Below are 24,527 nucleotides of genomic sequence, written 5' to 3'. Positions count from 1 at the left end.
CAGGGAAGACGAAAGTCCACCAAAAACACAAATAGGCATACCACGCAAGCGCACCACTGCGATAGGGCCCAAATGTTGGTACTCTAGAGGTCTTATTCAGTATCAAGTACACAATGCAAGTAGTACAGAACAGACTAATTGTGGAGCTTGCCGATGAAAGACATTTCTGAAGCATCCCACACATTGTCAAGTAACAGAACACCACCAGCCGAGTAGAGAAAATCATGGGAATTTGCTATTTTTTCTACCATGAATCAAGAATTTAGCACAAGAGATGCTTTTCTACGTTTCCCGAAATTCAGAGTTTACATATTTACCTAATCATGTTCCAGGGCTAGAACACCATTCAGCTCAAACTGAACAGACATACAACCAGAGCTCATGTGTCGAGGAACCCTTATCCATGTCACATGGTGTAATGTGAGCTATTCTAGTCAGACTGTTTCTCCGCCACAACTCTACGTACTGTAGGCAACCAATCAAAACAAGCCATTCCAGGTGGTGCGCCAAGCTTTTCAGCGCTCCCCGTCCCGTCTACATATTCTCACCTTCTACCCATCCTTCAGGAAAAATTGCTCCAACAGGAAAAACAGGCATCATCCTCTGTTCTACAATTAAAGGCCACCCTAGGGAAACATATTGTAATTTGTTAGCTGTGTGGGTTAACGCCCTGTAATGATTGGTGTTAGTAGGCGAATCGCCTCCTCCCCCCACATGACTTCAGATTTGTTTCCACATTTACATGCCCAGAAAAAGTGACAGTCACAAGGATTTATTATTATATACACACATATAGCAACACTTTACTTACTGTATATGCTCATCAGTCCCTTCCCTTAAAGTGGAGGTTCACCCTATAAAAAAATTCTAACACTGCATCCAACCCAGTTGTGCATATAAAATGACACTGACCTTTTTTTTTTTTCTTTTCCGTAGATAACGTTTAGCTGTGGAATTCACCGTGGCTTCCGGGTAGGGAATCCCGCGGGAGTGGGCGTTCCTATTGACATGCCAATTGATTGACATGCTAAACGACGGCGCACACATCGCGTCACGACTTCCCGAAGGAAGCTCGGGTCGGCTCTATTAGGCGCCGGTGCCGAATAGAGCCGACCCGAGCTTCCTTCGGGAAGTCTGAACCATTTATCTTTTGCCCTATCTTTTTTATAACTTTATTAAAGCATCACAAAATGACACTTCAAGTCTATGCACTGAAGCACGCTGCAGAGCAAAAAAAAAAGGCAAATATGCAGTTTTCAAAATGCCTTGACAGAGGAGTGTCAGTCTGCAGGAAGGGGCACGCCAAGGCAAACAGATACTTGTTTTATATACGTCGCCTTGCTTGACCCTACTGTGGTCTTTGCAGATCAACCAATATGGTGCGTACAAGTTTTTTCCTTGCAAAATCGACATGTCCATTGAACTCTAGGTTCACATTTATGCAAGTTGTGGTTAAATCTCCCCATGACGCGTTTTGCTGTGCATTTTGTACAAACATTTTTGATACGTATTGCAGAAGGGGGAAGGTTGGCTAATCGAAAAGTATGACCGTTTCTCTCTCCCCCCCCCCCCCCCCCCAATTTAATTTTTTTTTATTTGATCAAACTCATACAACATAACATTGCAATACAGAAAACTGTCAAGGCCTAGTGCAGTGATGGCGAACCTTGGCACCCCAGATGTTTTGGAACTACATTTCCCATGATGCTCATGCATTCTGCAGTATAGTGGAGCATCATGGGAAATGTAGTTTCAAAACATCTGGGGTGCCAAGGTTCGCCATCACTGGCTTAGTGTATACATTTAGTTCGGGCCTTGATGACCCAGACCAACCTACCCCAAATGGGTTCAAACTAAAAGTATGACCGTTCTGTTCATGTAGTGCAACTTTGACTTTACTCTCTCTGGTACTCAAGTCACACACCATGAACAGAACGGTCATACTTTCCCATTAGCCCAAAATAAATAAACACACACACACACACACACAATGCATCTGAAATACAACAGTTGCACTTTTCATGTGTGTATTACACGCAAAACGCAATCTGCTGCTTAAAAAAAAAAAAAAAGTCCCTGACCATTTCCTACAAACATACAGATGTGAACTAGATCGATAGGAAATCACATTAAAGTGGTTGTATACCTCACTTCGTGATTTTTACCTACAGGTAAGCCTATAATAATATATATAATATTTCCTAATTGTACACCGTTCAGGAGATATTCACCCTGCTTGCAGCCGCCGACGTCAACAGTGTATGCGATGCATACTAGCACATTGTCTTGCAGTGTTTTTTTTTTATTCCCCCCCCCCCCCCCCAGAGGTTTACTACCACTTTAAATGGACTCGAGTGACTTCCTGCAAACACACTAAAAGTGCATAAGTGTTAACCGAGGGCAAGACTATTTTGTTCACAGGGTGACAACGCTGCAAACGGGAACTCACTGCACCACAAACAGCATTGTCACCTTAATAAAGGAAGTAGAAATATAACGGATGATCCGGGTGTGGGGGGTGGATGGCCAGGGCAGTTGCTTGGGTGTGTGTGTGTGTGTGAGAGAGTGTGAGTGTGGACAGGTGGAATGTACTACAACCGATAGGTATTTCTACTGTTTACGGTGTTTCTACGATATGGGGCCCAGTGTGGTCCACGGTGAATACCCTGGAGCACTTGTTATGGTTCCTCCGTTGAGGAACCGGGGTACTTACTCTCAGGGAAAAGTTGATGTCTGCTATGAAAAATGTTGAATCTATGCAAGAGCTGTAACCGTTACTGTGCCTTTTTGATGATTGTGTATATATATATATATACACAGATCTATAGGTAATAAACTGTTGAGTCGTGACCAAGTCTTCCTGAAGACGAAACGTTGGGAGGCTGACGTGCTGACGTCACCGCGTATTGAGGACGTACCTCGTTTGTTTGCCGGCCGGCTGTTTCTGTCTCTGCTGTTTTTAAAACTTCTTAATCGTAAGTGTTCTACTTGCTCTACTTTTAATAAATCCTGACGGTACTTCACTATGTGAGTTTGTATATCTTTTATTGGGACCTGGCTACCTGATCTCCGGATTGAAAGGACTAGCTTGGAATGCTTCTTTGCTGACAGCTGTAACACACTACCATGCATTAATGATCCCTTGAGGGTCGCTAAGTTCCGGGCTGAGTCCATTGATGTGGGAGCTTCTCAACCGACCTATGTTGGATCTTCAATTGGATACATCACGGATTGCCTAGTTTGATCCATAAGGATCTATTCTTCTGGTAAGGGTCAGCTTGAACGTGTTTACCCTGATATTGATCCAGCATTAGCTACGGAATTGGATTCGTTTCATACTGATTGGACAATCTTATATATTTTCACTAATTTTGTATGTTCACATTGTATTGGGACTATTTACACATTTGACCTTTTGGTCATCGTTACGAGGTGTTTTTAGCACGATTTCTTTTTAATTTCTTTTTATTTTATATGGTCAATTACATATAAGGGTTTTTTTAGCGCAACTCCTATTTTTCACTATTCGTTTTTATGTTGTATAACATTTTGAGTTTGCAGCTTCTTTATAGAGTTTATTTTTGGTATGCGCATTTTTTCACTTTTTATATAATAAACTGTTGAGGGACTCAAAAAAAAAAACTGCTGCATTATTGCTAGTGACCGTCGATATCAATTCCAGTTAAAGCAGACCACCATTTTTTTTTGTAAATGTACACAGGGTGCGTTATAGTTTCTATACCAACACATACACCCTAAGCTGCCATAAAACTTTCCCTAAGTCCTCTGACCCACAGCTCAATACAAGGAGCACAGGCCTGGTTATCAAGGTCATTGGAGCTGCGACTAAAACGTAATCCGAAAATAAAAGCACATAGTGGACAGTGAGCCAGCGCACGCTGCTCCAGTAACGTAATCCCCAGGGATGGGCGCTTTGGATCAACTCGGCACTGAAGAAAGCAACATTTTCAAATGCAGGAAACATCCTTACCTCTCACCGCAATAAAGCATATTGGATGTGGATAGAAATCATGGAAATAACCTTAAGACGCGTTAATAAAAACCTCAGAGATCACTGAGGATATTCTCATGGGAGCAGCCATATTCATTCGCTACATTTGTGAATATTGCATGGCAATACTGTATGGTGACTGTGCTATACTGTTCCTACGTTTACTGATAAACCTACCTACTTTATTTGTTGTAATTTCTCAACACATAGTGAATTTATATACAGAAGGGCTAGCCACAGACAGGAATATGTGTGTCTCCAAGAACAGGCTGGGAGATCTCCTGCCCCAATGTGTGTGACTCTGCCAGCGCTATATAAATGTATAATAGTGTGTGACCCCTGAGTGTAAGCTCATCTAGTATACCGTCTAATATGAATGATCAGGTTCTTTAAAGAGGGACGTAAAGTGCTGCCTTTATTTTCCCCCGGACCTGCAAAGTAAAAGCATAATGTGCTAGTATTTAGCATACTAACACATTATAGCAAACTCACCTGCAAATGAAGCCCACGTGATCACTGCATTCATCTTCACCAGTCTTCCTTCCGGGCCCGCAGGCTCCAGCTGTGCGACTGGCCTGGAGCCGCGTGGCGTCACTTCTGCGCTTTTTTTCCCCCTGAAACGTCCCTCTTAAATTGCGTGTTATACGCCGATAAATATGGTATGTATTTTGTTTAAACATTCTAAATGCTACATTTGCAGGTGAGCTTGTTCTGTTGAAAAAACACTCCTAAGCCTCGTACATACGATCGGATTTTCTGAAGACAAAGCGTAGGACTTTTGTTCGAAGGGCGTTGGCTGGGAATTGTCTTGCATACAAAACGGCAAAGAATTGTCGGAAAATCCAGTCGTGTGTACGAGGCTTTAGTCCCTTCACACTAAAAGTCCAAACTGGTCCGCCTGTCTATTTCAGGCAGACCCCATCTGACCCTCCATTCTCCTCTATTGAGTGGCAGGTGTAAACAGACATGTGTCGTTTAAAGTGCTTGTAAATACTTACAGACCACTTTAACCTACAGGCAAGCCTAGATTAGGGCTTATCTGTAGGTGCAACAAATATCTCCTAAACCTACACGGTTTAGCCGATATTTGAAAAAGAAAGGCACCGATGTCTACAGCGAATGTAGACAACGGCACGCAGGTGTGCCGCTTCTAACGCCAATCATGCGTTAGTGGCGGCACCCGCGCGGGAGTGAAGTCATCGTGGCTCCGGCCAGTCACAGTGCCGGAGCCGCACTATGCGGAAGTCACTCTTGGAGAGATGGCGCCGACAGTGGAGGGCAACCAGCACCGCTGCGGGGATTCGATCTCAGGTAAGTACTTCATAATGAGCTAGTATACTATGCATACTAGCTCATTATGCCTTTGTCTTGCAGGGCGTTTTGAAAAAAATAAAGAGAAGGAAGAGGGTTTACTTCTTTAACACCCACTTACATCCAATCCATCTCTCTAAAGACAAAGGGGTAGGAATACATTCCCCTGCAGTGTAGTGTATCGGATTGGATTGGCAATCAGGTGGAAACAGACAGGCAATACTTTTCCATCCGATTGCCCATAGAGGAGACTGGGCTGTGCCTGATGGAGCGGACACAGACCAATCATCTGCCCGCTCAGCAGGGAGCAGCGGACAAATACCATACTGCACAAGTCCAGCGGACAAATACCATACTGCACAAGTCCAGCGGACAAATACCATACTGCACAAGTCCAACTTGTGTGAAAGGGGCTTTACAGGTTGGACTGCCAGATAAAAGCAAAAAGAAAAGCACGCCAAAGAAAAAAAAAAAAACACTAAGGTTTGATTCACACCTATGCATGTTGCTTTTGAGCGTTTTTGCAGTGCTTTTTGCGGGGCTTGTTGCATTTTTTTGACGTGCGTTTTTACAGCGATTTGCGTTTTTTTTTTTTTTTTCTTTTTAGCTAATCAATTTAAAAGCGGAGGTTCACCCAAAAAATTATTTTTTTAACATTACATTCAGCCTAGTTGTCATAATGACAATCGGCTGTGTTTTTTTTTATTTTTTATCCCCGTACATACCGTATTTTCACCGCCGCTTCCAGGTATGTCTTCTGCGGGACTTGGCGTTCCTAATTGATTGACAGGCTTCCGACTGTCGCATACTGCGCGTCACGAGTTGCCGAAAGAAGCCGAACGTCGGTGCGCAGGCTCCGTATAGTGCCGCACCGTTGTTCGGCTTCTTTCGGCAACTCGTGACGCGCTGTATGCGACGGTCGGAAGCCTGTCAATCAGATAGGAACGCCCAGTCCCGCAGAAGACATACCCAGAAGCGGCGGCAAAAATACGGTATGTACGGGGATAAAAAAAATAATAAAAAAAAACAGCCGATTGTCATTATGACAACTCGGCTAAATGTAATGTTAAAAAAATATTTGGGGGTAAACCTCCGCTTTAAATTTTTTTACATTTCCTTTAACAACCAGCTATTAAACAGGTTAAAAAAAAATGCAAATCGCGGCAAAATCGTGGTAAAAACGCGGTACTTGCGTTTTGGATGCGGGTCCATTGAATTCTATTACATGCAAAACGCTGCTTTTTGCAGGGAAAAAAAGTCCCTGACCCTTTCCAAAAACGCAGAGGCACAAAAAAGCATTGATGTGAACATGTTCCATAGGAAACCATGTTAAAAAACTTCCCTGCATCAAAAAAAAGCATTAGTGTGAATGGAGCCTAATGCAGTCTACATCTAAAAATTGGAAAGCTGCAATATAATAAATGGCTGCTGAAAGCGGAGTTCCGGCCACAACTTCACTTTTTAAATATAAATACCCCTGTAATACACAAGCTTAATGTATTCTAGTAACGTTAGTCTGTAAACTAAGGTCCGTTTTGTTAGGTTGTTACAGCATTTAGACACTTTATAAAAGAGAAATTGACTGGGGCCATCTTAAGTGTGGGCATCATGAAGCCAGACTGTATGACTTCCTGGATTTCAGCCTTGCAGATCTCGCACATGCTGCACAAGCAGTGTAATAGGTTTCAGATCAGGTTTCAGCACCTGTGCTGTCCAAGTCACATGATTCTTCGAGAAATGATTCTTCCTGGAAAGTTACACCCACTACATTCCCAGGAGTCTGTGCGGTGTAGGTTAGGAAGCTTAAGCACCTAGGTGCAGGAAGAGGGAAGATTAACTATTCTGCCTAGCAACAACACTTTGAAGGCATCTAAAAAAAAATTTTTTTTTTCTTAAAGGACTAATGACATTTTTTTAAAACTACTGATGTAATGTTATATTTATGGGTGGAACTCCACTTTAAGGGTTTACCATTGCTTTTAATACAGAATTTAATTTTGTATCTCCCAAAGTAACAAAACGCAGGAGTGGATATTTGTTTTATTATTATATGGAGTGTGAGGGCCGACTATGCATTGTTGCAGAATAAAACGTGCTGCAGAACTGTGACCGTGGGCAGCGATCTGTGACATCTCTTCTGGTCTAGATACACGCACAAGCTGTACCATTTAATTGGCTTGTATGCATGTAAGCTTCTAAATCCTTCCGCAGGTGTATTGGTGTCAAGGTCCTTCTAGCGCCAGTGAAGAGCAGACAGTTTAAAGGATCAGCTACCTGTGAAGCATTGTGGGCCAGACAAGCACTGCCTTCATAAAATGCTCTTGGCTATACATGTACTATATTTCTTCATATTTAGGGCAGTATGCCAGGTTTGTGTCAGTAACACTTCCAGGTATTTATTACCTTTCACAGATCACAGTACTCCTCCCTGACAAGGATTCTCTCCATAAGGATGGCGTCATCTTCCATTGTTGCAACATCCAAGGTCAACATCTACTTCCTGGACTGAGATGCCAGCTCAGACGATACCGTTCACAGCTGTTCATAATGTCTGACACAAATCAGCCTCTGCTGCAGATTCTCACCTTGTCACTTGCTACAAAAGTTACGCTTCAGTGTGGGCACTGGGACAGAGGAGACTGAGGAAAAGCATTTTCCTGCCTGCAGCAGACTGCAGACATCTCAGCCTAGGCAAAGTCACTGGCTAGCGCTCAAGGGGGGATTTTTATTAAGTACAGTAAAACCTTGGTTTGAGAGCATTTTGCAAGACAAGCAAAGATGTTTTAATAAATTTTGCCTTGATATACAAGCGATGTCTTGATATAAGAGTAGCGTCATGTCACAAGTGAGTATGAAAGAGAAGAGAGGAGCCTCTAAGTGTAGCAATATGGTTACATTTCATGAAGGCATAACATTTAGCAACTTATTGCTACACTTAGAGGTGCCTCTCTTCTCTTTTATACCCTGTAAAAAAATGCTTTGATATACAAGTGCTTTGGATTACAAGCATGTTTCTGGAACAAATTATGCTCGCAAACCAAGGTTTTACTGTATTTGAATGCCAATTATTGCATTTGTCCTTAAACATCTAAACCCCAAAAATATATTGAAACCACTACATAAAGGGACTGGTAGGCTGCATTTGGTTTCTTTGCACCTTATGATCCCACCAATAACATTTCCTGTCCTTGGGTAACAGCACTGACTGTACTGTGCCTATGGAGGAGCAGTGTTGTCACCAAACGCTGGTCTCATTTGAATTACAAACCTCTAATTTTTTAATCTTTTCTACATAGGAAGCAGTTTTGTGGTTCACAGAAAAAAAAAAAAACATAAAAACCACCTCAAAAAGTTGCAATATATTCTAGTTCTTAGATTTGGATATCCTTTAAAGCAAATCTGTGCTTTTCCCCTGCAGCACAGACTTCCCCTTTCCTTTGTTCCAGAAGCAAAGAAAATAACCTGTACTTCCGCCAAGTGTGGACAAGACTCCAGGGACAACACTATAGGCCCCAGTCACAACTTACCATAGATAGTACACACAGGCTAAATGTTCCATCTATTGAACTGGCCAACATTCATCTTGTGTGTACTGAAGTTGGCCTTTTGGATATGGCATGACTGAAAAATGTCTGCCCATGGCTGAGAGCGCTGACCAGTGTTCTGGCAGGGAAGCCGTCCTTGTCAGAAAAAAAAAAAAAAATCGCTGTACTAATATTGCATGGTTAGTACAGCAGCTACAGAGCCATCAGTCTCCCCCCCCCCCCCCCCATTTAGCCCTGCTGGGTTGAATAAAAAAGACAAAACTATCCACTGGACCTCCAGAAGATTTACACCCCCCCCAGACTTTTGCAATATGGCACTGCGCTACTAATATAATTAATTATATATATATACAGGGCAGGACTTAGGGTGGTGGGGGCCCCTGGGCTTGAGTGTTGAAGGGGCCCCCTGGAGCCGAGAATTGGGGGGGATCGAAGTTGTTGAGCGGGGGGGGGGGCGAATTGAAGTTGTTGAGCGGGGGGGAGCGCATTAAAGTTGTTGAGCGGGGGGGGATTTTGCAGTTGTTGAGGGGGGGAGTGCCTCTCACCTGTGCCAACAGCCGGGGCCACAGACTGTCATTAGCCCGGCTCTCGGCTTTCTTCCCTTCAGCAGCCACAGTCCTCCACACACCACTCCGGTTCCTCCTGCTTCCGTGCTGCCTCCTCTTGCAGTGCGGGAAAATTAACCCTTTTGCGGGACTGCGGGAAGAAGCTGTCTGTGCGGGAAAGTCCCACAGAATCCGTGCGTGTTGGGAGGTATGCGCAGGGCCGCCATCAGGAATTTTGGGGCCCCTTGCACAGCTTAAGGCATGGGCCCCCTGAAGCAGAGAACCTAGGGGGGTGGGGGTGCTGCCGCCTGAAATTGAGAAGCGTGGGGGCTGCCGCAAATTGAGAAGCGGGGGGGCCTTTACAAAAAAAAGAAGAAATAAAGAAGAAAACAAATATATATAAATATATGTAGCCATCCGGGGCCCTGGGGACCTCTGGGCCTTTTAATAAAAAGAAAAAAGAAACCTCTGGGCCCTTTAATAATAAAAAAAAAAACATTTATAAAAAATACATAAAAAAAAGGGAGGTTGCCAAACCCGGGGGCCCTGGGGACCTCTGGGCCCCTGGGAACCTCTGGGCCTTTTAATAAAAAATAAAAAAATAAACAAAAATAAAAAAATAAACATTTATAAAAAAAATAAAAAAGGGGGGGTTGCCACATGGGGCCCTGGGGACCTCTGAGCCCTTTAATAAAAAAAAAATATATATATATATATATATATATATATATATATATATATATAAAAAAAATGTAATTTTTTTTATAAAAAAATAAAAAAGGTGGGTTGCCATCCGGGGGCCCTGGAGACCCCTGGGCCCTTTAATAATAATAATAAAATATATATATATATATATATATATATATATATATATATATATATATATATATATATATATATATATATATATATATATATATATATATATTATATATATAAAAATAAAAAATATATAAAAAAAAACATTTTTTTTACAAAAAAATAAATAAAAAAAAGGGGGGTTGCCATCCGGGGCCCTGGAGACCCCTGGGCCCTTTAATAATAATAAAATATATATATATATATATATATATATATATATATACACACACATATATATATATATATTATATATATAAAAACAAAAAATAAATAAAAAAAAGGGGGGTTGCCGTCCGGGGCCCTGGGGGCCCCCGGGGACCTCCGGACCCCTCCGGACCCCTAAAAAAAAAAAAAAAAAAAAAAAAATTTTTTTTTTTTTTTTTTTTTTAAAGGGGCCCCCCTTTTGGGTGGGGCCCCTGGGCTTGAGCCCAGTCAAGGCCAATGGTAAGTCCGGCCCTGTATATATATATATATTATATATATATATATATATATATATATATATATATATATATATATATATATATATATATATATATATATATACACACACACACACACACACACACACACACACATTTATTTTTATTTATTTTAATACTAGCAATAACGGTGATCAGCAACTTCTAGCAGGACTGCGATATTGTGGTGGACAATCGGCCACTTTGCAGGAACCGGTGACATATTAGTGATCAGTGCTAAAAATACACACCGTCACAGTACCAATGACACTGGCTGGGAAGGGGTTAAACATCTAGGGCAATCAAAGGGTCAATTGTGCCTATCTGGTATTTTTGTGACAGGTGTGTGCTGCTTTTAGGGGAAAGAGATGGTCAGCGCCAAACTGGGGCAGGGGCGGGTGCAGCTGGCTCTCTGCCTTGCGCTTAGAGGTGGAGCCAACTGTCAGGCAGCTGGGTGGATCCCAACAATATTGTTAGGATCCTTCCAGAGTCTGAAGCTGCTCCGCCACGTCAGTCAATAGTGGGCTATAGCCCACTGAGTCGATTCGCCATAGTTCTCTTTTAAATAGCGTTTTCAGCTTAATGTACCCAGATGCAGTCAAGTTCTGCTTTAAAGAATACTGAGGGGACGCGGTCAGTTTATTAAATTTGACTTGTCGCCGGAAGTTACTGAAGTTGTAGCCACGAAAAACTGATAGATACAAAGCTGGATAAACTCCAATGATATAGAAAAAACTAATTAGGTTCCTCCAACAAATGCGATCACGGTTTTTATACAGGGGTAATTAGGATAAAAAACATTTTTTGATTATATACCGTACTAAATGGAGGTGCAAATTGCCACCTGAGGCAGGAATAGAAAATGTCCAACTCCAGCTCAGTATCAGCAGATGTGGCTGCAGCCCCAGATGTGCCAACCACTTCCTATTGGACAGACAGGTTAAAGAGGAGTTCTGCCTGCAAAAAACATTTTTTAAGTCAGCAGCCACAAATACTGCATCTGCTGACTTAGAAAATAAGGACACTTACCTGTCCAGGCACCAGCCATGTCCTCACCTGAAGCCAACCCGTCCCTCGGCTCCGGTCGGAGGCGCCAGCATCTTAAATAAGGGACTCAGGAAGTGAAGTCTAGCGGCTTTACAGCGCATGCACAAGTCACGCTGCACGTTCTGGGACCTGTGCGTCTCCCAGAAGACAGTGGGGGGGGGGGACAGAGGAGGGGCCGAACATGAGGTAGATCGCTGCGTATCTTTCGCTGGAAGTGGGAGCAAATACCTGCATTAGACAGGTATCTGCTCCCCCCAGAAAGGTGCCAATTGCGACATCGGAGGGGGGGAGGGAACCAAATAAGTGGAAGCTCCATTTTGTGAGGGAACTGGAATAAGGCCTCTTACAATGGTGACTAAACACAGTTACAAAGGAAAACTTGAATACCCGACGGCTTATCTAAACAAAAGAACAGAAATGTAATAGATTGCAGCTCACCAGTCCTTAGATGTGGTGGCTGCATTCGTGTTCTTTTTTCCCCAGGAGGTTTTCCTTTATTTTCACCTGGTGAACCTGCCAGTAAGACATTTCCTTCCCTAAGATGACAACATTCACTCCTCCACAATATCTATATAGGAGCAGTGTTGTCACCCTAGGGCAGCAAGTGTGTTATCACTACAGAACCCCATCCCCTCTGCTTTTCTCCATGTGTATTCTATAGTACATAGAAGTGAATGGACAAGGCCGATAACACTGCTAGCAAGTACAGTGTAGCAATGGCAGGGAGTACTGGAAATTATCTGCCGACGATGTGACAGGATCAGATACGGTTTTCCCTATTAAACAGATACAACAAAGCGCTTTCAATGATACACCCAATAGGCCAAAATGGAGCAAATAAGAGAAAAAATATTATTGGGGGTTATATGCACTTTAAAGGATAAGCGGCGGCCGGCGCTGTCTCGTTACATCGTCACCGCCCTCTTGCCATCTTTATATGTCCCGGGGACCATTGTCACAAACAGAAACCAACGTGAAACCCAAAACATTAGCGTAATCACTGGAACAGGAGGTGAGAGGACACCGGTTACATTTTTCATCACTTTGGAGGAATTTCCTCTCACGTTCTGTTGTATCTCTAGGATAGTGGGACATAAAAAAAAAAAAAAAAAAAAAACATCTTACTAAACAGGAAGTTTCACCGGCTTCTGCTGACCTCCTCCCTGCAGTCTTCTGGGACACATCACAGGTCCAAGAAGACAGCGGAACCATTACCAAGACAGCGTGGCTTGTGGCAGCCTACAGATAAGATGAAGAAGATGGATGCAAAGAACGGCTCAGGTGAGGGCATCACTGGATCCCTGGAGAGGCGAGTGTCTGTTTAATAAAAGTCAACAGGTGACTCTTAATACAAAAATATGACTTGAGAACCTCTCTAAGCTATACCTGCACAGGCTTGGCTGATCCTGGCCCACCCCCTTCGCATCCAGGATTTCAGTTCTCAGTCATAAACCCTCAGCATCACCTGTGGGCTCTACCTAGGGCAGTTTGCATGCAAATGCTGTCTGTCTGCCTAGTAATGCTACCTCCGCCAGACTAACAGCCACCCATCAATACATTTTGATACTTGCATAACTGCTACCAATAGCCAGCCCACTGCTTGCATCAGGGCTGAGGGCTCATGAGAAGAGTACTGAGGCTGTAGGGGTGCAACGGATCCTCATTGATCCGTACGTATCAACACCTTCGGGTCAACACACACGCGATCCGTGGGCCCCCCTGTCAGTCATTAGCCTTAGGAAAGGCTGCAGCTTCGGCCTAGCTCCCGTTACATCGTCGCCGCCATCTTGCTACACCCCACACAGTAAGGATAGAGTGAGAAGGGGGCAAGCGGACATCTTGTTACACCCACCGGAGTTTTAGATTTCACAGTTATTTTCAACACAAAATGGAGCTTATATGCCATTTGTAAATGCGACGCACTGTTTAGATGTTACATTTTAAAAGCAGCAGCAAACCTGCGGATCTTACATGGTTGCTAATGTGACAGAACAACTCTGATTTTCACATTTAACAGTCCGTTGGATTTACAAACACTGTATTTAAGCATATAAGCTCCGTTGTGTTGAAAATAACTAAAAATCTGAAACTCCAGGGGGTGTAACAAGATGTCCGCTTGCCCCCTTCTCACTCAATCATTACTGAGCAGGAGTGTGGGGTGTAGCAAGATGGCGGCATTTGTCTTGTTTTTTTGCTGATCCGATCCGAGGAACGTTCCGAACCGTGAGTTTTTTGATCCGTTGCACCCCTATGAGGCAGGCTGCCATTTTCAGGAACCCTCACCCGCCATAATCTGCCTGCATTGCATACAGAGACCCAGCGATGATGTCACTGGGTTTAAAACAAAGTATGTAATGGAAATGGAAAGGTTTTATTTAAAAACGTCATTAACATGTTGAGGGGGGGGGGGGGGACCAGGAAAGGCAAAACATAAGCAGATTAAAAGGATAACTAAAAAGGTTCCTTTTTTTTTTCTTAAAAACAAACATGTCATGCTTGCCTCCTCTGTGCAGTTTTTGCACAGAGTGGCCCCGGTCCTCCTCTTGTGGGGTCCCTCAGCGGTGCTCCTGGCTCCTCCTCTTCGAGTGCCCCGAAGAAGCGCCCTCCCGCAGGGCAGCCGTGCGCTCCCGAGTGCTGCCACTGCGACCATCGACAGACAGGACTCGGCTCTGCCCCGTCATTAGATTTGATTGACAGCAACGGGAGCCAATGGCTGTACTGCCATCAATTAATCCAGTCAGGACCCGAGAGACAGGCTGGAGCGGGTGTGCTCGTCCCCGGTGCAGGAACAATCAGGCAAGTAAAAGGTGGGCTCTGGTGCACTACAAGAGTTTTTTCACCTCAATGCATAGAATGTATTGAGGTGAAAAACAGAGGGTTTACAACCCCTTTAAACTTCAGCTATACCTTAGCTTGTTACCATGCAATTAGCTGATTTACTGGGTTTCTGCTTCAAATGTGTTTTTTATCTTTCTACTTTGACTTTGTACTACAGAACAGATCTTTACCGATACAGCACAGATCAGAGATCTGCATTTACTTATCGGAGGCTTCTTGGACAGAGAGACAGAGGGGTAAGAGAGGGGTCGGTGTTATCTGATCGGCTCCTCTCCTGCCAGAGCAGTGTTCTAAATAAAAATGGTATCAACACTGGCAGAGCAGAGCAGCTATTCACCCCAATACTAAAATGGCTAAAAGTCAGCTTCCAGATTTAAGAAATAGGGTTAGAGTGGCAAAGATAGACAGCAAGTGGGTTATGGGTAGGTTGTGCGGAAAAGGGTAGTCTCTGTTGCAAGCAAGCAGAAAACACACACACACGTTTGTCAGGTGAAAGCGTCGGGTTGTATTTTTAGGCAAATGTAAGGGGTGCAGCAAAGACCACAGATGTACAATCCCAATTCACCGAAGCCCATCAATCAAATTCAACCTTTACCACATGTGGTTTAGTAGTCAGGTATTGGAATAATAAAAACTGAGCAAACATAAAATGTTATGTACTTTTTTTTTTTTTTTTTAAACAAACACACACATCAAGGGTATGTAAACCGTAAAGCTGGCAATAAACATTTTTTTTCTCCTGCAGTCCGAATGCGAAATATCTAATGTTTCCCTGTCTTATCTAAATAGTGTGGACGGATGAGTCCCCTCTGGCAGCTACTATATTCTGACCGCTAGTGCCCATGGATGTCAGAATACCCCAACAGCAGCCGATAAGTTCCACTCGCTGTTCAGACATCAGGCCCCTTCAGTTGTGAGGTTGAAGGATGTCGGGCAGAGTGGTCACTCACAGAGCCAATTTACTTACTGCCCAGTCAGTTTAACAAATGATCTCAGCCTCTGCCACCTTATCAGTTTCATTGTTTCCAAACATTGACTGTTTACAGGGGGGCCGTTTGAGTTTGACACCCTTGACGTAGAACATCAAATAAGAGCAGGAAAAGCTTTCAGGCGACAGGAAGCACTTTTGGGGGGGAAAAAAACCTGCACCTTCCTTGGCACTTTAAAACCGCTGGACCAAAAGGCTCCTGAATGCTATATTAACTTATTCACCTCAAATAAATGCCAACCGAAATGCACAAAACACTGGCGGCCCTGATGTAAGACACGAGGAAAGAAACAAAGACGATAATTAGGGGACAGAAAGACTGGCAGCTGGCATCACTGACTGGTGGTCCGATTACAAAAGACGAGGAGCTGGCAGGAAAGAAACTGACAACAGACATCACAAACTTGGCACCAGCCACACAGTACTAGACAATGTCTACACAGCTGAGGAAACTGTCAAAAGAGGGTACTATGCCCAACCTGGACCCAGCATTTAATCCACAGGGCAACTCGGACCAACAGCTGGTATCTACACAGACAAAACCACCCTACAGGCACCACAAACTATGTTAAGAGCTGCCACAAGGCTGAGTTACAGAGCATACCATCACCTAGTCACATGTCCTGCCTATACATAAGAGCCATTATATACAGTGAGGGATAACAAGTGTTTGATCCCCTGCTGATTTTGTACATTTGCCCACCGACAAAGAAATGATCAGTCTAATTTTAATGGCAGTTTTATTTTAATAGTGAGACAAAACAACAAAACTCCAGAAAAACGCATTTCAAAAAAGTTATAAATTGATTTGCATTTTAATGAGTGAAATAAGTATTTGACCCTTCACAAAACATGACTTGGTACTTGATGGCAAAACCCTTGATGGTAATCACAGAGGTCAGATGTTTCTTGTAGTTGGCCACCAGGTTTGCACACATCTCAGGAGGGATTTCATCCCACTTCTCTTTGCAGTTCCTCTCCAAGTCATTAAGGTTTCCAATGCGAACATTTGGTAACTCAAACCTTCAGCTCCCTCCACATGTTGTTATTTATGGGATTAAGGTCTGGAGACAGGTCCTTCACGTGCTTCTTCTTGAGCCAATCCTTTGTTGAAGATCATTGTCATGTGTTTTGGGTCATTGTCATGCTGGAATACCCATCCACGATCCATTTTCAATGCCTTGGCTGAGGGAAGGAGGTTCTCACTAGAGGTGCGCCAAAACGTATCAGGCGAAAACTGTTTTTGGCGTTAGGCCAAAAGAAGAAAAAGGTGTTGGGGTCGGCCCCAGGTGCTGCTGCACATTGCGGAGGTGGGGGTCATCCTGGTGACCAGGCCAAGTCCTTCCTCAACCTGCAGTGCGGCAATCTTCCTGTGTCACAGAGCTGTCTGAGAAGCCACAGTAACAATGTCCCACCTCCTGTGATAGACGGCACACTGATCCAATGCCAGGAAATTTAATCAGTGATGTTTCACAGGAGGCGGAACATTGTTTTTGTTTCATTGGACAGCTCCGTGACACAGGGAGATCGCTGCTCTGATTTAGGCACTGGTGAGGCCGCATCTGACAGGCACTGGTGAGGCCGCATCTGACAGGCACTGGTGAGGCCGCATCTGACAGGCACTGGTGAGGCTGCATCTGACAGGCACTGGTGAGGCTGCATCTGACAGGCACTGGTGAGGCTGCATCTGACAGGCACTGGTGAGGCTGCATCTGACAGGCACTGGTGAGGCTGCATTAATCTCTTGTATCATGTCTGCAGTATGACCATCTTCTGTATCATGTCTGCTAGAGGTGCACCAAATGGAAATGTTGCTGATACTATTAGCTGTGTGTTTAAGAGATTGCAGACATGATACAAGAGATGGGTAGAGACTGCAGACTGCAATTTTCTTGAGCTTTTATTGCACTTAAAAGGTGCCAATAATGGCCAACAAATTTATATTGATTTAAATCGATGATAATAAATTATATATAGAAATATAAATATTTTTTAAAAACCTGTCATTTTTGGCTAAGTGCATCCTGCCTTTTCGGTACCAAACTTTCCATTAGGTGCACCCCTAGTGCTCACTAAGGATGAGCTCGGGCGTGATGGCACACTCCACGTGCAGAGCGCGCCAGGAAGTTGGCACTGCGCTAATCACAGGCGGTGAGACATTGTCCCGATGCGCAGCTGCAGAGATCAGGAAATGTCTCACTGCCTGTGATTAACGTAGCGCAGTGCCAACTTCCTGGCAGGCTCTGCACATGGGCTATGCGAACATGCCGGAGCTCATCCTTAGTGCTCACCCAAGATTTGACAGTGCATGGCCCCCTCCACCGTCCCTTTAATGCGGTGAAGTTGTCCTGACCTTAGCAGAAAAACAACCCCAAAGCATAATGTTTCCACCTCCAGGTTTGACAGTGGGGATGGTGTTCTTTGGGTCATGGGCAGAATTCCCATCTTCTCCAAACACAGCGAGCTGAGGCCAAAGAGCTTGATTTTGGTGCCATCTGACCATAACACTTTCACCCGGTTCTCCTCTGAATCATTCAGATGTTCATTAGCAAACTTCAGATGGGACAGTACATGTGCTTTCTTGAGCAGTTCTTCACAGCGTAATGTGTGTTACCAATTGGTTTCTTGGTCACTATTGTCCCTGCTGCCTTGAGATCATCGACATTAATCAATTTTTTTGAAATGCGTTTTTCTGAATATTTCTGTCTCTCGCTGTTAAAATAAACCTACCATTAAAATTATAGACTGATCATTTCTTTGTCAGTGGGCAAACATACAAAATCAGCAGGGCAACAAATACTTTTCCCCCTCATTGTACACTGCCTAGAACATGCATGAGCACACAGGGTGCAGGTGGTGCCAGTATGGGGGTGACAGGAGAGGGGCCATAGAAGGAGAGGTTTGTACTGAAAGAGACAAAAAAAAAAATGGGGCAGTATGGCTGGGATGGAAGTTGACATTGACAGTAGGGAAGAATGAGCAGGAGTGACAGGAGGGTTATGGGTGACAGGAAAATGGATCTGGGGGAGGGGGGTAGTAGAGGGTGACAGTAAAAATGACAACAGGGTGAAGTTACAGTCAGGAGTAACAGAGGAGGGAGCAGTATAGAGGAGGGGGGGTGACAGAGAAGGGATCAGAAGGATGGGTGGTCTAACAGTGACCACAGGGGGCAATAGCTGAGCATAAGGATGTCAGAAGAGCAGGAAGTAGGGGGTATAAGAGTGACCGACGAGGGGGCAGCAGAGGAGTGAGAGAAAGGGAAAGTAAGGAGGAAAAAACAGTGGGGGCAGTGACAGGAGAGGGGGGTCAATGGGTGGGACAAGTGTGACAGGAGGGTGGGATTAGGGTGACAGGAGAGGGGGGGCGGTCAATGGTGACAGGAGAGGGTGGTCAATGGGTGGGATTAGGGTGACAGGAGAGGGGGGGCGGTCAATGGTGACAGGAGAGGGTGGTCAATGGGTGGGATTAGGGTGACAGGAGAGGGGGGGGGGGGTCGGTCAATGGGTGGGATAAGTGTGACAGGAGAGGGGGGTCAATAGGTGAGATAAGTGTGACAGGAGAGGGGGGTCAATAGGTGGGATAAGTGACAGGAGAGGGGGGGCAGTCAATGGGTGGGATAATGGTGACAGGAGGGTGGGGTAAGGGTGACAGGAGAGGGGGGGTCAATGGGTGGGATAATGATGACGGGAGAGGGGGGTCAATGGGTGGGATAATGATGACAGGAGAGGGGGGTCAATGGGTGGGATAATGTTGACAGGAGGGTGGGATTAGGGTGACAGGAGGGTGGGATTAGGGTGACAGGAGGGTGGGATTAGGGTGACAGGAGGGTGGGATTAGGGTGACAGGAGAGGGGGGGCAGTCAATGGGTGGGATTAGGGTGACAGGAGGGTGGGATTAGGGTGACAGGAGGGTGGGATTAGGGTGACAGGAGGGTGGGATTAGGGTGACAGGAGAGGGGGGGCAGTCAATGGGTGGGATAATGGTAACAGGAGAGGGTGGTCAATAGAGGGGATAAGGGTGATAAGGGAGGGGGCAATAGAGGGGATAAGGGTGATAAGAGAGGGCACAATAGAGGGGATAAGGGTGATAAGAGAGGGCACAATAGAGGGGATAAGGGTGATGAAAGGGGGCAATAGAGGGGATAAGGGTGGCAGAGCAGAAAGGAGGGGGAAGCAGAAAGAAATAGAGTGAGATGAGGGTGCAAAGAAGGGGGGGGGTAAGAGTGGCAGAGAAAGGACAGTAGAGAAACAGAGGGGGCAGTAAGGGGGGGGGGGGGGCAGGAGTGACTGATGAGGGGGTAATAGTGACAAAGTGGGGGTGAGTAGTGCCAGGATGAAGGGGTAGTATGGATAGTGACGGTCTATGGAGAATGCTGGGGGCATGATAGTTGGCAGTACAAGGCTAACAATGTAGGAGAGGGTGGGTGACAGTAGACTGGCAGGGAAATGTTTAGGTGTCAGGTAAAGGTATTGAGGGACATCCGGGTTAGCCGCCGGGCACAGAGGAGGGCCATATGGCCGGAAAAAGGGGGCGGGCTCAGTACAAACAGCGTTCTCTTCTCTCCTCACCTGTCTCGGTGTCCCGGGCCGCCCCGCTCGTTCTTTCTCTCGCTCTTAATGTCGCCTCCCCGGGTTGCCTGGCAGCGTCACCATGACGCCTATCGCACGAGGCCGCCCCAACCAATGAGGGCGCCCCTTACAAAAATCTATGAGAAGACTATGGCCGTCAGCCACTCCCTCTTCCGCGCTGCACGCTGGGAGAAGACGTTACCTCCAGACTCCGCCCCCTCTATTTGTTTAGGAAGGGGACAAGGTCGCTTAGTCTCATGCTATGCCCCGGCCAATGAACAGCTGGCTAAGCGGCTTCCGCCCCACGTGACTTGTTGCTAGGGCTACAACGACTCTTCCCTTGTGAGATGGATGGAGCTTGCATTATTATTTTTTATTCATCTAATCATCACCTTCCAAGTGGACTTGTATTTTAAGGGGCACTTCTGTTTGCTAAAGGAGATTTAAAGAAAATAAAAAAACAAAATGTATCAAAAACAAGGGAGGACAGGTGTTCCGTGAGATTAGGCGACCCATCAAAACTTGTAATAGAAATGAATTTCCGGCGCGGCCATCTTGGTACACCCCGCTCTCAGCCGCAGTAAGCCTACAGTCTGAAGTCGCCAAGCGGACATCTTTTTACACCCACCGGAGTCTTGTATTTCACACTTAATTCTATGACTAAACTGAGCTTATATAGTGAAATACAGTATTTTGAAATCCGTCTGACTGTTTTGATGTTAAATTTTAAAAGCAGCGTTGTTCTATGTGGTCAGAAAACCTGCGAGATCAGCTTTTAAAATTCAACATCAAAACAGTGTCAAGGATTTCTAAATACTGTCCTTCATGATATAAGCTCAGGTTTCTTGTAAAAATAAGTGTGGAATGCAAGATTTTGGGTGTAAAAGATGTCCGCTTGGCGACTTCAGACTGTAGGCTTAGTGCGGGGTGTACCAAGATGGCCGTGACAGTACGTCACTTCCTTTACGAAATCTGACGGAACACAGGCACTCACTCTCCCAGGAAGCCCCCACAGAATGAAATGGTCAAAGTTTGGGGGGGTGTTAGAAATCCTTAAGAGAGCTGAAAGTACTATCATTGTTTTGTTTTTTCTCATGACTGGTAAAATGTAAACGTTACCTCTCAGTAAGCTTACAAGTCTGCAGAAATAATTTCCTTACATGCAGGGCTTTTTTTCAGGGGGAACTTGGGGGAACTCAGTTCCACCACCTCTAGCTCAGACCCTTTGGTGTCTGCTCACCACAGTCACTTGTAAACACAGAGGTCTGGTTTCTGTGTTTACAAGTGACAGCTCTGTAACCCCCTGAACACTGCACTCTGTATGTAATGCAATTCTGGTATTTAATGCCCCTTTAACCACTTCATTACTGGGCACGTAAACCCCCTTCGTGTCCAGACCAATTTTCAGCTTTCAGCGCTGACGCATTTTGAATGACAATTGCGCGGTCATACAACACTGTACCCAAATTATATTTTTTCCCCACAAAGAGAGCTTTCTTTTGGTGGTATTTGATCATCTCTGCGATTTTTATTTTTTGCGCTATCAACAGAAAAAGACAGAAAATTTTGAAAAAAACACAATAATTTTTAGCGATGGTCTGGTCTTAACAATATTGAAATATCATTTTTCAATTTTCACTATATCAGCGCAACTTATTATTCCCTTTCTCCAATAAGCGTTTATTGATTGGTTTGCGCAAAAGTTATAGCGCCTACAAAATAGGGGATAGATTTATGATTTATTTTTAATTTTTTACTAGTAATGGCGGCGATCTGTGCTTTTTATTGCGATATTGCGGCGGACAGATCAGACACTTTTGACACAATTTTGGGACCATTCACATTTATACAGCGATCAGTGCTATAAAAATGCACTAATTACTGTATACATGTGACTGGTAGGGAATGGGTTAACACCAGGGGGTGAGGAAGGGGTTAAATGTATTCCCTGGGTGTGTTCTAACTGTGTGGGGGGAGGGGGGTGACTGGGGGAGGTGACCGATGCTGTGTCCCTATGTACAAGAGACACAGATCGGTTTCCTCTCCTCTGACAGCACGTGGAGCTCTGTGTTTACACACAGAGCTCCATGTCCCTGCTGTGCTACCGACGATCGCGTGTACCCGGCGGACATCGCGGCCGCCAGGTACACGCATCGGCTTCCCAGCCATGCGCCGGGACAGTGTTTACCCACTGCGCCCCCCCCAGTGGCGCGCGCGGGTAATGTAAACAAAGGACGTCTAAAGACGTCCACTCGGCACTTCAGGTCCGCACTGCAGACGTCTTTTGTCTATAGCGCGGATCTGTAGTGGTTAAGACCCTTCTACTGTTTGTGAAATCTGAACGGGTCGTGGTTGAGTTCCTGGACCTATTTTCTGAGAAAAAAAGCTCTGCTTACATGTCACAATTAGTATTGAGCGAACAGTTCAAGCCAAGCAAAAGTTCAGTCTAAACATTGCCTGTTCGCCCAATCGGCAAATACCTGAATTTGCGGGGTCGCCCCACAATGCACTGCACGCTTAAGGCTGGGTTCACACTACTACACTACTTTCATCCTACTTTGCTCTGTGTTCAATGTTTCCCTATGAGAGTGTCTTGTAGCGTCCTACACAAGTCGGTCCGACTTTGAAAATGCTCCCTGTACTACTTTTGGTCCTACATTGATCCTACTTCAGGCCCATTGAATATCATTGAAGTCGGACCAAAGTAGTATCCTGTTCATGAAAGTAGGATGGATGTAGGACCAATGTAGGATAAATGTAGGACCAATGTAGCAGGGCAAAGTAGGATGAAAGTAGTGTAGTAGTGTGAACCCAGCCTTACAGTGCATTCTAGGGCCCTAATTGGATGAAGCCTTGCACCTGACCACTGCTTCACCAATTGCCACTGTCAGAGCCCTGATTAGACAAATTGATGATGATTTTTTTTTTAATCGTGGCTCAGTGCTTAAAGTCCCACCCACACTATAAAAGGCAACTTCCTATAGCAAGCCATTGCATTGTGTTGAGTGGAGATAGGTAGAGTAGGCTAATGCTGGCCATACACTATACGAAAATTCGGCCGAAAATCGGTCGCTCAGACAGTTCTTTCGTTTTTCGGCCAGTTAATGGGCACAAAATCGATAATCGTTGGGACGTTTTTGAGCCGAAAAAACGAAGGACACATTTGCAAATTTTATGCCGAACGAACGATAAATCGGAAGGTTAATGTGTCTCCCGTCCGAACTTTCTGCACTAGGTATATGTAAAAAAAAAACGAACCAATTTTTTTTATTTATGACCACTGAACGTTTTATCGGTCATTACATGATGGCACTATAGTTTGCGCTCACGACCGAACGTTCGTTTTTCGAAAGTTTGTTCGGACGATTTTTTGTGGAGTGTATGGCCAGCATTCGTTTGCTACTACTAGCAAGTTAATGTGTTCACTTATTGTGACTCTGAGTGTAGAGTGTTAGTATAACATAGTGTAGTGTTAGTATAGTATGTCAGTGTAATGTAGTGTTAGTATAGTGTGTCAGTATAGTATAGTGTGTCAGTATAATGTAGTGTTAGTATAGTGTGTCAGTATAGTGTAGTGTTAGTGTAGTGTTAGTATAGTGTAACAGTATAATGTAGTGTTAGTATAGTGTGTCAGTATAATGTAGTGTTATTGTAGTGTGTCAGTATAGTGTAGTGTTAGTATTGTGTTAGTGTAGTGTTAGTATAGTGTGTCAGTATAGTGTAGTGTTAGTATAGTGTGACAGTATAGTGTAGTGTTAGTATAGTGTGTCAGTATAGTATAGTGTGTCAGTATAGTGTAGTGTTAGTATAGTGTGTCAGTATAGTGTAGTGTTAGTATAGTGTGTCAGTATAGTGTAGTGTTAGTATAGTGTGTCAGTATAGTATAGTGTGTCAGTATAGTGTAGTGTTAGTATAGTGTGTCAGTATAGTGTAGTGTTAGTATAGTGTGTCAGTATAGTATAGTGTGTCAGTATAGTGTAGTGTTAGTATAGTGTGTCAGTATAGTGTAGTGTTAGTATAGTGTGTCAGTATAGTATAGTGTGTCAGTATAGTGTAGTGTTAGTATAGTGTGTCAGTATAGTATAGTGTGTCAGTATAGTGTAGTGTTAGTATAGTGTGTCAGTATAGTGTAGTGTTAGTATAGGTAGGGAGACCGCCGCTCCAGGTGAGCACAGGCAGGTAATCAATGTCCACTCAGGAATCACACGGGTGCTGGCAATGCATAGAATTAAGCAGGTGGGAGAATGGATGGACAGCCGCACTCCAAAAAGTCTTGTTGAAAAAAGACGTGCTCTTTATTGTAAAAAGGAAAAAATGCACAGCACACAACAGCATACAGTGGGATAGACAG

The 24,527-nt window shown here is 44.4% G+C and overlaps 1 protein-coding gene across 1 annotated transcript in view; it reads right to left on the bottom strand.

Annotated features, from left to right (window-relative positions):
• The window catches only part of ADIPOR2 (adiponectin receptor 2), a 100,856-nt gene extending 80,544 nt beyond the window's left edge, over positions 1-20,312 (bottom strand). Inside the window, exon 1 of the mRNA XM_040345307.1 lies at positions 20,177-20,312. The gene's annotated coding sequence lies outside the window, so the exon portion shown is untranslated. The remainder of the gene's footprint in view (positions 1-20,176) is intronic.
• Between the last annotated feature and the right edge of the window lie 4,215 nt (positions 20,313-24,527).

Source organism: Rana temporaria, chromosome 3 (genome assembly GCF_905171775.1).
Source record: "Rana temporaria chromosome 3, aRanTem1.1, whole genome shotgun sequence".
In the NCBI taxonomy this organism is placed as follows: domain Eukaryota; kingdom Metazoa; phylum Chordata; class Amphibia; order Anura; family Ranidae; genus Rana; species Rana temporaria.
Note: the sequence above shows the minus strand (reverse complement) of the source record. Positions and strands in the feature narration are given on the sequence as shown.